Consider the following 13,148-nt stretch of genomic DNA (forward strand, 5'->3'; position numbering starts at 1 on the left):
CAGGACAGGACCAGCGTCTCTGCAGCTCTGTGAAAGAAAATGGTGCTGTTGAGAGCTGTGAGGGCTAAGCCACACCCCCTTAATGGCGCGTTTCAGCCCCGCTATTTTTCAAATATTTATACTGGCGGGGATTCCGATTCAGTGCCCAGGCACTATATACCACTTTTGCCAGTTACTTAAAATAAGAATTTACTTACCGATAATTCTATTTCTCGTAGTCCGTAGTGGATGCTGGGAACTCCGTAAGGACCATGGGGATTAGCGGCTCCGCAGGAGACTGGGCACAAAAGTAAAGCTTTAGGACTACCTGGTGTGCACTGGCTCCTCCCCCTATGACCCTCCTCCAAGCCTCAGTTAGGATACTGTGCCCGGACGAGCGTACACAATAAGGAAGGATTTTGAATCCCGGGTAAGACTCATACCAGCCACACCAATCACACCGTACAACCTGTGATCTGAACCCAGTTAACAGCATGATAACAGAGGAGCCTCTGAAAAGATGGCTCACAACAATAATAACCCGATTTTTGTAACAATAACTATGTACAAGTATTGCAGACAATCCGCACTTGGGATGGGCGCCCAGCATCCACTACGGACTACGAGAAATAGAATTATTGGTAAGTAAATTCTTATTTTCTCTGACGTCCTAGTGGATGCTGGGAACTCCGTAAGGACCATGGGGATTATACCAAAGCTCCCAAACGGGCGGGAGAGTGCGGATGACTCTGCAGCACCGAATGAGAGAACTCCAGGTCCTCCTCAGCCAGGGTATCAAATTTGTAGAATTTAGCAAACGTGTTTGCCCCTGACCAAGTAGCTGCTCGGCAAAGTTGTAACGCCGAGACCCCTCGGGCAGCCGCCCAAGATGAGCCCACCTTCCTTGTGGAATGGGCTTTTACAGATTTTGGCTGTGGCAGGCCTGCCACAGAATGTGCAAGCTGAATTGTACTACAAATCCAACGAGCAATAGTCTGCTTAGAAGCAGGAGCACCCAGCTTGTTGGGTGCATACAGGATAACAGCGAGTCAGATTTCCTGACTCCAGCCGTCCTGGAAACATATATTTTCAAGGCCCTGACTACGTCCAACAACTTGGAGTCCTCCAAGTCACTAGTAGCCGTAGGTACCACAATAGGTTGGTTCAGATGAAACACTGAAACCACCTTAGGGAGAAAATGAGGACGAGTCCTCAATTCCGCCCTGTCTGAATGGAAGATCAGATAAGGGCTTTTACAGGATAAAGCCCCCAATTCTGACACGTGCCTGGCCGAGGCCAGGGCCAACAACATGACCACTTTCCATGTGAGATATTTTAACTCCACAGAATCAAGTGGTTCAAACCAATGTGACTTTAGGAACCCCAAAACTACATTGAGATCCCAAAGTGCCACTGGAGGCACAAAAGGAGGCTGTATATGCAGTACCCCTTTTACAGACGTCTGAACTTCAGGTAGTGAAGCTAGTTCTTTCTGGAAGAAAATTGACAGGGCCGAAATTTGAACCTTAATGGACCCCAATTTTAGGCCCATAGACACTCCTGTTTACAGGAAATGCAGGAATCGACCTAGTTGAAATTCCTCCATCGGGGCCTTACTGGCCTCGCACCACGCAACATACTTTCGCCAAATGCGGTGATAATGCTTTGCGGTTACATCCTTCCTGGCTTGACCAGGGTAGGGATGACTTCATCCAGAATGCCTTTTTCCTTCAGGATCCGGCGTTCAACCGCCCTGCCGTCAAACGCAGCCGCGGTAAGTCTTGGAATAGACAGGGTCCTTGCTGGAGCAGGTCCCTTCTTAGAGGTAGAGGCCACGGGTCTCCGTGAGCATCTCTTGAAGTTCCGGGTACCAAGTCCTTCTTGGCCAATCCGGAGCCACGAGTATAGTTCTTACTTCCCTCCGTCTTATAATTCTCAGTACTTTTGGTATGAGAGGAAGAGGAGGGAACACATACACTGACTGGTACACCCACGGTGTTACCAGAGCGTCCACAGCTATTGCCTGAGGGTCCCTTGACCTGGCGCAATACCTGTCCAATTTTTTGTTTAGGCGGGACGCCATCATGTCCACCTTTGGTTTTTCCCAATGGTTTACAATCATGTGGAAGACTTCTGGGTGAAGTCCTCACTCTCCCGGGTGGAGGTCGTGCCTGCTGAGGAAGTCTGCTTCCCAGTTGTCCACTCCCGGAATGAACACTGCTGACAGTGCTATCACATGATTTTCCGCCCAGCGAAAAATCCTTGCAGCTTCTGCCATTGCCCTCCTGCTTCTTGTGCCGCCCTGTCTGTTTACGTGGGCGACTGCCGTGATAATGTCCGACTGGATCAGCACCGGCTGACCTTGAAGCAGAGGTCTTGCTTGGCTTAGGGCATTGTAAATGGCCCTTAGCTCCAAAATATTTATGTGAAGTGACGTCTCCAGGCTTGACCACAAGCCCTGGAAATTTTTTCCCTGTGTGACTGCTCCCCAGCCTCTCAGGCTGGCATCCGTGGTCACCAGGACCCAGTCCTGAATGCCGAATCTGCGGCCCTCTAGAAGATGAGCACTCTGCAACCACCACAGGAGAGACACCCTTGTCTTTGGTGACAGGGTTATCCGCTGATGCATCTGAAGATGCGATCCGGACCATTTGTCCAGCAGGTCCCACTGGAAAGTTCTTGCGTGGAATCTGCCGAATGGAATTTCTTCGTAGGAAGCCACCATTTTTCCCAGGACCCTTGTGCACTGATGCACTGACACTTGGCCTGGTTTTAGGAGGTTTCTGACTAGTTCGGATAACTCCCTGGCTTTCTCCTCCGGGAGAAAACACCTTTTTCCGGACTGTGTCCAGGATCATCCCTAGGAATAGAAGGCGTGTCGTCGGGATCAGCTGCGATTTTGGAATATTGAGAATCCAACCGTGCTGCCGCAGCACTATCTGAGATAGTGCTACCCCGACTTCCAACTGTTCCCTGGATCTTGCCCTTATCAGGAGATCGTCCAAGTAAGGGATAACTAAAACTCCCTTCTTTCGAAGGAGTATCATCATTTCGGCCATTACCTTGGTAAAGACCCGGGGTGCCGTGGACAATCCAATCGGCAGCGTCTGAAACTGATAGTGACAGTTCTGTACCACAAACCTGAGGTACCCTTGGAGAAGGGTAAATTGGGACATGTAGGTAAGCATCTTTGATGTCCAGAGAGACCATATAGTCCCCTTCTTCCAGGTTTGCAATCACTGCTCTGAGTGACTCCATCTTGAATTTGAACCTTTGTATGTAAGTGTTCAAGGATTTTAGATTTAAAAATGGTCTCACCGAGCCGTCCGGCTTCGGTACCACAAATAGTGTGGAATAGTACCCCTTTCCCTGTTGCAGGAGGGGTACCTTGATTATCACCTGCTGGGAATACAGCCTGTGAATGGCTTGCAATACTGTCTCCCTGTCTGAGGGAGACGTCGGTAAAGCAGACTTTATGAAACGGCGAGGGGGAGACGTCTCGAATTTCTTGAGACGGGCCCCACCGTGCCTGAGACCGCTTGTAAAGCCCCAGCGTCATGCTGAGGACTTTGCGGAGGCGGGAGAGGGCTTTTGTTCCCGGGAATTGGCTGTTTGTGTTAGACCTACCCCAAATAACTCCTCCCTTTTATAAGGCGATACTTCCATATGCCTTTTGGAATCATCATCACCTGACCACTGTCTTGTCCATAACCCTCTTCTGGCAGAAATGGACAGCGCACTTACTCTTGATGCCAGTCGGCAAATATCCCTCTGTGCATCACGCATATATAGAAATGCATCTTTTAAATGCTCTATAGTTAGTAATATACTGTCCCTATCTAGGGTATCAATATTGTCAGTCAGGGAATCCGACCAAGCCACCCCAGCACTGCACATCCAGGCTGAGGCGATTGCTGGTCGCAGTATCACACCCGTGTGAGTGTATATACATTTTAGGATATTTTACTGCTTTCTGTCAGCAGGTTCCTTAAGGGCGGCCGTATCCGGGGACGGTAGTGCCACTTGTTTAGACAAGCGTGTGAGCGCTTTATTCACCCTAAGGGGTGTTTCCCAACATGCCCTATCCTCTGGCGGGAAGGGGTATGATGCTAATAACTTTTTAGGAATTAACAGTTTTTATCGGGGGAAACCCACGCATCATCACACACTTCATTTAATTCCTCAGATGCAGGAAAAACTACAGGCAGTTTTTTCTCACCCAACCTAATACCCTTTTTAGTGGTACTGGTATTATCAGAAATGTGTAAAAACATTTTCCATAGCCTCAATCATGTAACGTGTGGCCCTACTGGAAGTCACATTCGTCTCTTAATCGTCGACACTGGAGTCAGTATCCGTGTCGGCGTCTGTATCTGCCATCTGCGGTAACGGGCGTTTTAGAGCCCCAGATGGCTTTTGAGACACATGGACAGGCACAGGCTGAGTCGCCGGCTGTCTCATGTCATCAATCTTTTGTAAAGAGCTGACACTGTCACATAATTCCTTCCATAAGCTCATCCACTCAGGTGTCGACTCCCTAGGGGGTGACATCTCTGTTACAGGCAATTGCTCCGCCTCCACCTCATTTTCCTCCTCATACATGTCGACACAACGTACCGACACACAGCACACACACAGGGAATGCTCTGATAGAGGATAGGACCCCACTAGCCCTTTGGGGAGACAGAGGGAGAGTATGCCAGCACACACCAGAGCGCTATATATATATACAGGGATAACCTTATATAAGTGTTTTTCCCCTTATAGCTGCTGTATTGTTATACTGCGCCTAATTAGTGCCCCCCTCTCTTTTTTAACCCCTTTCTGTAGTGTAGTAACTGCAGGGGAGAGCCAGGGAGCTTCCCTCCAACGGAGCTGTGAGAGAAAATGGCGCCAGTGTGCTGAGGAGATAGGCTCCGCCCCCTTCTCGGCGGCCTTTTCTCCCGTTTTTCTGTGGAATCTGGCAGGGGTTAAAATTCATCCATATAGCCCTGGGGGCTATATGTGATGTATTTTCGCCAGCCAAGGTGTTTTTATTGCTGCTCAGGGCGCCCCCCCTTAGCGCCCTGCACCCTCAGTGACCGGAGTGTGAAGTGTGCTGAGGAGCAATGGCGCACAGCTGCAGTGCTGTGCGCTACCTTGGTGAAGACAGGATGTCTTCTGCCGCCGATTTTTCCGGACCTCTTCTTGCTTCTGGCTCTGTAAGGGGGCCGGCGGCGCGGCTCTGGGACCGAGCTCCGAGGCTGGGCCTGTGTTCGGTCCCTCTGGAGCTAATGGTGTCCAGTAGCCTAAGAAGCCCAATCCACTCTGCACGCAGGTGTGTTCGCTTCTTCTCCCCTTAGTCCCTCGATGCAGTGAGCCTGTTGCCAGCAGGTCTCACTGAAAATAAAAAACCTAAAACTAAACTTTCACTAAGAAGCTCAGGAGAGCCCCTAGTGTGCACCCTTCTCGGCCGGGCACAAAAATCTAACTGAGGCTTGGAGGAGGGTCATAGGGGGAGGAGCCAGTGCACACCAGGTAGTCCTAAAGCTTTACTTTTGTGCCCAGTCTCATGCGGAGCCGCTAATCCCCATGGTCCTTACGGAGTTCCCAGCATCCACTAGGACGTCAGAGAAATGAGGATTTATTCTGCCAAGGTAGCCCCCCCGCGCCCTGCACCCTGTAGTGCCGCTGTGTGTGTGGGAGCATGGCGCGCAGCACGGCCGCTGTGCGTTACCTCAAAGCCGTCACAGAAGTCTTCTGATCTTCTTCTACTCACCCGTCTTCTGACTTCTGGCTCTGTAAGGGGGGTGACGGCGGGCTCCGGGAACGAGCATCTAGGCGTACCTAGCGTTCAGACCCTCAGGAGCTAATGGTGTCTTGTAGCCTAATAAGCAGGGCCTTGAAACTCACAGAAGTAGGTCTGCTTCTCTCACCTCAGTCCCACGATGCAGGGAGCCTGTTGCCAGCAGGTCTCCCTGAAAATAATAAACCTAACAAAAGTCTTTTTTCAGAGAAACTCAGGAGAGCTCCTCAGTGTGCATCCAGTCTCAATGGGCACAGAATCTAACTGGAGTCTGGAGGAGGGTCATAGAGGGAGGAGCCAGTTCACACCCCTTTTAAAGTTTTAAAGTGGCCATGTTTCCTGCGGATCCCATCTATACGCCATGGTTCTTGAAGTGTCCCCAGCATCCTCTAGGACGTAAGGAGAAAAATAGTTTACAGAGTAAAGAGTTTTTGTCAGTTACCACCCCTATATGCTAATAGTTCAAAGCCACAAATATTTTTCTTAGGCTTCCTTTTATAATTGGCAGCCATCTGTTAATCATAGAGGATGTTTGCAGTATTTACTAGAGATGAGCGGGTTCGGTTTCTCTGAATCCGAACCCGCCAGAACTTCATGTTTTTTTTCACGGGTCCGAGCGACTCGGATCTTCCCGCCTTGCTCGGTTAACCCGAGCGCGCCCGAACGTCATCATGACGCTGTCGGATTCTCGCGAGGCTCGGATTCTATCGCGAGACTCGGATTCTATATAAGGAGCCGCGCGTCGCCGCCATTTTCACACGTGCATTGAGATTGATAGGGAGAGGACGTGGCTGGCGTCCTCTCCGTTTAGAATAGATTAGAGAGACACTTGATTTACTAATTTTGGGGAGCATTAGGAGTACTCAGTACAGTGCAGAGTTTTGCTGATAGTGACCACCAGTTTTATTTATAATCCGTTCTCTGCCTGAAAAAAGCGATACACAGCACACAGTGACTCAGTCACATACCATATCTGTGTGCACTGCTCAGGCTCAGGCCAGTGTGCTGCATCATCTATTATCTATATATAATATTATATATATCTGTCTGACTGCTCAGCTCACACAGCTTATAATTGTGGGGGAGACTGGGGAGCACTACTGCAGTGCCAGTTATAGGTTATAGCAGGAGCCAGGAGTACATAATATATTATATAGTGAGTGACCACCAGACACACAGTGCAGTTTATTTAATATATCCGTTCTCTGCCTGAAAAAAGCGATACACACAGTGACTCAGTCAGTCACATACCATATCTGTGTGCACTGCTCAGGCTCAGGCCAGTGTGCTGCATCATCTATATATATTATATATCTGTCTGACTGCTCAGCTCACACAGCTTATAATTGTGGGGGAGACTGGGGAGCACTACTGCAGTGCCAGTTATAGGTTATAGCAGGAGCCAGGAGTACATAATATTATATTAAAATTAAACAGTGCACACTTTTGCTGCAGGAGTGCCACTGCCAGTGTGACTAGTGACCAGTGACCTGACCACCAGTATATATAATATTAGTAGTATACTATCTCTTTATCAACCAGTCTATATATTAGCAGCAGACACAGTACAGTGCGGTAGTTCACGGCTGTGGCTACCTCTGTGTCGGCACTCGGCAGCCCGTCCATAATTGTATATACCACCTAACCGTGGTTTTTTTTTTCTTTCTTTATACATACATACTAGTTACGAGTATACTATCTCTTTATCAACCAGTCTATATATTAGCAGCAGACACAGTACAGTGCGGTAGTTCACGGCTGTGGCTACCTCTGTGTCGGCACTCGGCAGCCCGTCCATAATTGTATATACCACCTAACCGTGGTTTTTTTTTCTTTCTTTATACATACATACTAGTTACGAGTATACTATCTCTTTATCAACCAGTCTATATATTAGCAGCAGACACAGTACAGTGCGGTAGTTCACGGCTGTGGCTACCTCTGTGTCGGCACTCGGCAGCCCGTCCATAATTGTATATACCACCTAAGCGTGGTTTTTTTTTCTTTCTTTATACATACATACTAGTTACGAGTATACTATCTCTTTATCAACCAGTCTATATATTAGCAGCAGACACAGTACAGTGCGGTAGTTCACGGCTGTGGCTACCTCTGTGTCGGCACTCGGCAGCCCGTCCATAATTGTATATACCACCTAAGCGTGGTTTTTTTTTCTTTCTTTATACATACATACTAGTTACGAGTATACTATCTCTTTATCAACCAGTCTATATATTAGCAGCAGACACAGTACAGTGCGGTAGTTCACGGCTGTGGCTACCTCTGTGTCGGCACTCGGCAGCCCGTCCATAATTGTATATACCACCTAAGCGTGGTTTTTTTTTCTTTCTTTATACATACATACTAGTTACGAGTATACTATCTCTTTATCAACCAGTCTATATATTAGCAGCAGACACAGTACAGTGCGGTAGTTCACGGCTGTGGCTACCTCTGTGTCGGCACTCGGCAGCCCGTCCATAATTGTATATACCACCTAAGCGTGGTTTTTTTTTCTTTCTTTATACATACATACTAGTTACGAGTATACTATCTCTTTATCAACCAGTCTATATATTAGCAGCAGACACAGTACAGTGCGGTAGTTCACGGCTGTGGCTACCTCTGTGTCGGCACTCGGCAGCCCGTCCATAATTGTATATACCACCTAACCGTGGTTTTTTTTTCTTTCTTTATACATACATACTAGTTACGAGTATACTATCTCTTTATCAACCAGTCTATATATTAGCAGCAGACACAGTACAGTGCGGTAGTTCACGGCTGTGGCTACCTCTGTGTCGGCACTCGGCAGCCCGTCCATAATTGTATACTAGTATCCAATCCATCCATCTCCATTGTTTACCTGAGGTGCCTTTTAGTTGTGCCTATTAAAATATGGAGAACAAAAATGTTGAGGTTCCAAAATTAGGGAAAGATCAAGATCCACTTCCACCTCGTGCTGAAGCTGCTGCCACTAGTCATGGCCGAGACGATGAAATGCCAGCAACGTCGTCTGCCAAGGCCGATGCCCAATGTCATAGTACAGAGCATGTCAAATCCAAAACACCAAATATCAGTAAAAAAAGGACTCCAAAACCTAAAATAAAATTGTCGGAGGAGAAGCGTAAACTTGCCAATATGCCATTTACCACACGGAGTGGCAAGGAACGGCTGAGGCCCTGGCCTATGTTCATGGCTAGTGGTTCAGCTTCACATGAGGATGGAAGCACTCAGCCTCTCGCTAGAAAAATGAAAAGACTCAAGCTGGCAAAAGCAGCACAGCAAAGAACTGTGCATTCTTCGAAATCCCAAATCCACAAGGAGAGTCCAATTGTGTCGGTTGCGATGCCTGACCTTCCCAACACTGGACGTGAAGAGCATGCGCCTTCCACCATTTGCACGCCCCCTGCAAGTGCTGGAAGGAGCACCCGCAGTCCAGTTCCTGATAGTCAGATTGAAGATGTCAGTGTTGAAGTACACCAGGATGAGGAGGATATGGGTGTTGCTGGCGCTGGGGAGGAAATTGACCAGGAGGATTCTGATGGTGAGGTGGTTTGTTTAAGTCAGGCACCCGGGGAGACACCTGTTGTCCGTGGGAGGAATATGGCCGTTGACATGCCAGGTGAAAATACCAAAAAAATCAGCTCTTCGGTGTGGAGGTATTTCACCAGAAATGCGGACAACAGGTGTCAAGCCGTGTGTTCCCTTTGTCAAGCTGTAATAAGTAGGGGTAAGGACGTTAACCACCTCGGAACATCCTCCCTTATACGTCACCTGCAGCGCATTCATAATAAGTCAGTGACAAGTTCAAAAACTTTGGGTGACAGCGGAAGCAGTCCACTGACCAGTAAATCCCTTCCTCTTGTAACCAAGCTCACGCAAACCACCCCACCAACTCCCTCAGTGTCAATTTCCTCCTTCCCCAGGAATGCCAATAGTCCTGCAGGCCATGTCACTGGCAATTCTGACGAGTCCTCTCCTGCCTGGGATTCCTCCGATGCATCCTTGCGTGTAACGCCTACTGCTGCTGGCGCTGCTGTTGTTGCCGCTGGGAGTCGATGGTCATCCCAGAGGGGAAGTCGTAAGCCCACTTGTACTACTTCCAGTAAGCAATTGACTGTTCAACAGTCCTTTGCGAGGAAGATGAAATATCACAGCAGTCATCCTACTGCAAAGCGGATAACTGAGGCCTTGGCATCCTGGGTGGTGAGAAACGTGGTTCCGGTATCCATCATTACTGCAGAGCCAACTAGAGACTTGTTGGAGGTACTGTGTCCCCGGTACCAAATACCATCTAGGTTCCATTTCTCTAGGCAGGCGATACCGAAAATGTACACAGACCTCAGAAAAAGAGTCACCAGTGTCCTAAAAAATGCAGCTGTACCCAATGTCCACTTAACCACGGACATGTGGACAAGTGGAGCAGGGCAGGGTCAGGACTATATGACTGTGACAGCCCACTGGGTAGATGTATGGACTCCCGCCGCAAGAACAGCAGCGGCGGCACCAGTAGCAGCATCTCGCAAACGCCAACTCTTTCCTAGGCAGGCTACGCTTTGTATCACCGCTTTCCAGAATACGCACACAGCTGAAAACCTCTTACGGCAACTGAGGAAGATCATCGCGGAATGGCTTACCCCAATTGGACTCTCCTGTGGATTTGTGGCATCGGACAACGCCAGCAATATTGTGTGTGCATTAAATATGGGCAAATTCCAGCACGTCCCATGTTTTGCACATACCTTGAATTTGGTGGTGCAGAATTTTTTAAAAAACGACAGGGGCGTGCAAGAGATGCTGTCGGTGGCCAGAAAAATTGCGGGACACTTTCGGCGTACAGGCACCACGTACAGAAGACTGGAGCACCACCAAAAACTACTGAACCTGCCCTGCCATCATCTGAAGCAAGAAGTGGTAACGAGGTGGAATTCAACCCTCTATATGCTTCAGAGGTTGGAGGAGCAGCAAAAGGCCATTCAAGCCTATACAATTGAGCACGATATAGTAGGTGGAATGCACCTGTCTCAAGTGCAGTGGAGAATGATTTCAACGTTGTGCAAGGTTCTGATGCCCTTTGAACTTGCCACACGTGAAGTCAGTTCAGACACTGCCAGCCTGAGTCAGGTCATTCCCCTCATCAGGCTTTTGCAGAAGAAGCTGGAGGCATTGAAGAAGGAGCTAAAAGGGAGCGATTCCGCTAGGCATGTGGGACTTGTGGATGCAGCCCTTAATTCGCTTAACAAGGATTCACGGGTGGTCAATCTGTTGAAATCAGAGCACTACATTTTGGCCACCGTGCTCGATCCTAGATTTAAAGCCTACCTTGGATCTCTCTTTCCGGCAGACACAGGTCTGCTGGGGTTGAAAGACCTGCTGGTGACAAAATTGTCAAGTCAAGCGGAACGCGACCTGTCAACATCTCCTCCTTCACATTCTCCCGCAACTGGGGGTGCGAGGAAAAGGCTCAGAATTCCGAGCCCACCCGCTGGCGGTGATGCAGGGCAGTCTGGAGCGACTGCTGATGCTGACATCTGGTCCGGACTGAAGGACCTGACAACGATTACGGACATGTCGTCTACTGTCACTGCATATGATTCTCTCAACATTGATAGAATGGTGGAGGATTATATGAGTGACCGCATCCAAGTAGGCACGTCACACAGTCCGTACTTATACTGGCAGGAAAAAGAGGCAATTTGGAGGCCCTTGCACAAACTGGCTTTATTCTACCTAAGTTGCCCTCCCACAAGTGTGTACTCCGAAAGAGTGTTTAGTGCCGCCGCTCACCTTGTCAGCAATCGGCGTACGAGGTTACATCCAGAAAATGTGGAGAAGATGATGTTCATTAAAATGAATTATAATCAATTCCTCCGCGGAGACATTGACCAGCAGCAATTGCCTCCACAAAGTACACAGGGAGCTGAGATGGTGGATTCCAGTGGGGACGAATTGATAATCTGTGAGGAGGGGGATGTACACGGTGATATATCGGAGGGTGAAGATGAGGTGGACATCTTGCCTCTGTAGAGCCAGTTTGTGCAAGGAGAGATTAATTGCTTCTTTTTTGGGGGGGGTCCAAACCAACCCGTCATATCAGTCACAGTCGTGTGGCAGACCCTGTCACTGAAATGATGGGTTGGTTAAAGTGTGCATGTCCTGTTTTGTTTATACAACATAAGGGTGGGTGGGAGGGCCCAAGGACAATTCCATCTTGCACCTCTTTTTTCTTTTCTTTTTCTTTGCATCATGTGCTGATTGGGGAGGGTTTTTTGGAAGGGACATCCTGCGTGACACTGCAGTGCCACTCCTAGATGGGCCCGGTGTTTGTGTCGGCCACTAGGGTCGCTAATCTTACTCACACAGTCAGCTACCTCATTGCGCCTCTTTTTTTCTTTGCGTCATGTGCTGTTTGGGGAGGGTTTTTTGGAAGGGACATCCTGCGTGACACTGCAGTGCCACTCCTAGATGGGCCCGGTGTTTGTGTCGGCCACTAGGGTCGCTAATCTTACTCACACAGCTACCTCATTGCGCCTCTTTTTTTCTTTGCGTCATGTGCTGTTTGGGGAGGGTTTTTTGGAAGGGACATCCTGCGTGACACTGCAGTGCCACTCCTAGATGGGCCCGGTGTTTGTGTCGGCCACTAGGGTCGCTTATCTTACTCACACAGCGACCTCGGTGCAAATTTTAGGACTAAAAATAATATTGTGAGGTGTGAGGTATTCAGAATAGACTGAAAATGAGTGGAAATTATGGTTTTTGAGGTTAATAATACTTTGGGATCAAAATGACCCCCAAATTCTATGATTTAAGCTGTTTTTTAGTGTTTTTTGAAAAAAACACCCGAATCCAAAACACACCCGAATCCGACAAAAAAAATTCGGTGAGGTTTTGCCAAAACGCGTTCGAACCCAAAACACGGCCGCGGAACCGAACCCAAAACCAAAACCCGAAAAATTTCAGGCGCTCATCTCTAGTATTTACGTAAATGCAAATATCTGAGAAATGGGAGGTGGTAGAGCATTGGAGAAAAACTAAAAACATTGTTCTCAGTGAAGTTTTGGTCTACACATTGATTAACTTATTTCACTTTTTAATGGCTGTAAAAAAAAGGGGGCTCAACCAGAATAAAATATTTTTGAAATTATCTGTGCCAGTTTATACAAAAACTTTACTGCCAAATTCATTATTTAACATGTCATGGATCCCGGGACATCCTATAATCAGAAACTTGGGCCAGGTTCAAATTTGGCCACATTCTTAATGTGAATGAAAATGGAATGCTAATGAGACTAAGCACATCCAAATGTATGACACCCCTCCCCAACACATCCACCAGATGGTTCTCTTGTGTGTATTCACACAAACACCCATTTAGCATCTT

The 13,148-nt window shown here is 48.2% G+C and overlaps 1 protein-coding gene across 3 annotated transcripts in view; it reads right to left on the reverse strand.

Annotated features, from left to right (window-relative positions):
* CEP162 (centrosomal protein 162) overlaps positions 1-13,148 on the reverse strand; it is a 420,302-nt gene that overhangs the window by 8,947 nt on the left and 398,207 nt on the right. The window lies entirely within an intron of this gene.

The sequence above is a fragment of the Pseudophryne corroboree genome, chromosome 4 (assembly GCF_028390025.1).
Source record: "Pseudophryne corroboree isolate aPseCor3 chromosome 4, aPseCor3.hap2, whole genome shotgun sequence".
NCBI classification, from domain to species: Eukaryota; Metazoa; Chordata; class Amphibia; order Anura; family Myobatrachidae; genus Pseudophryne; species Pseudophryne corroboree.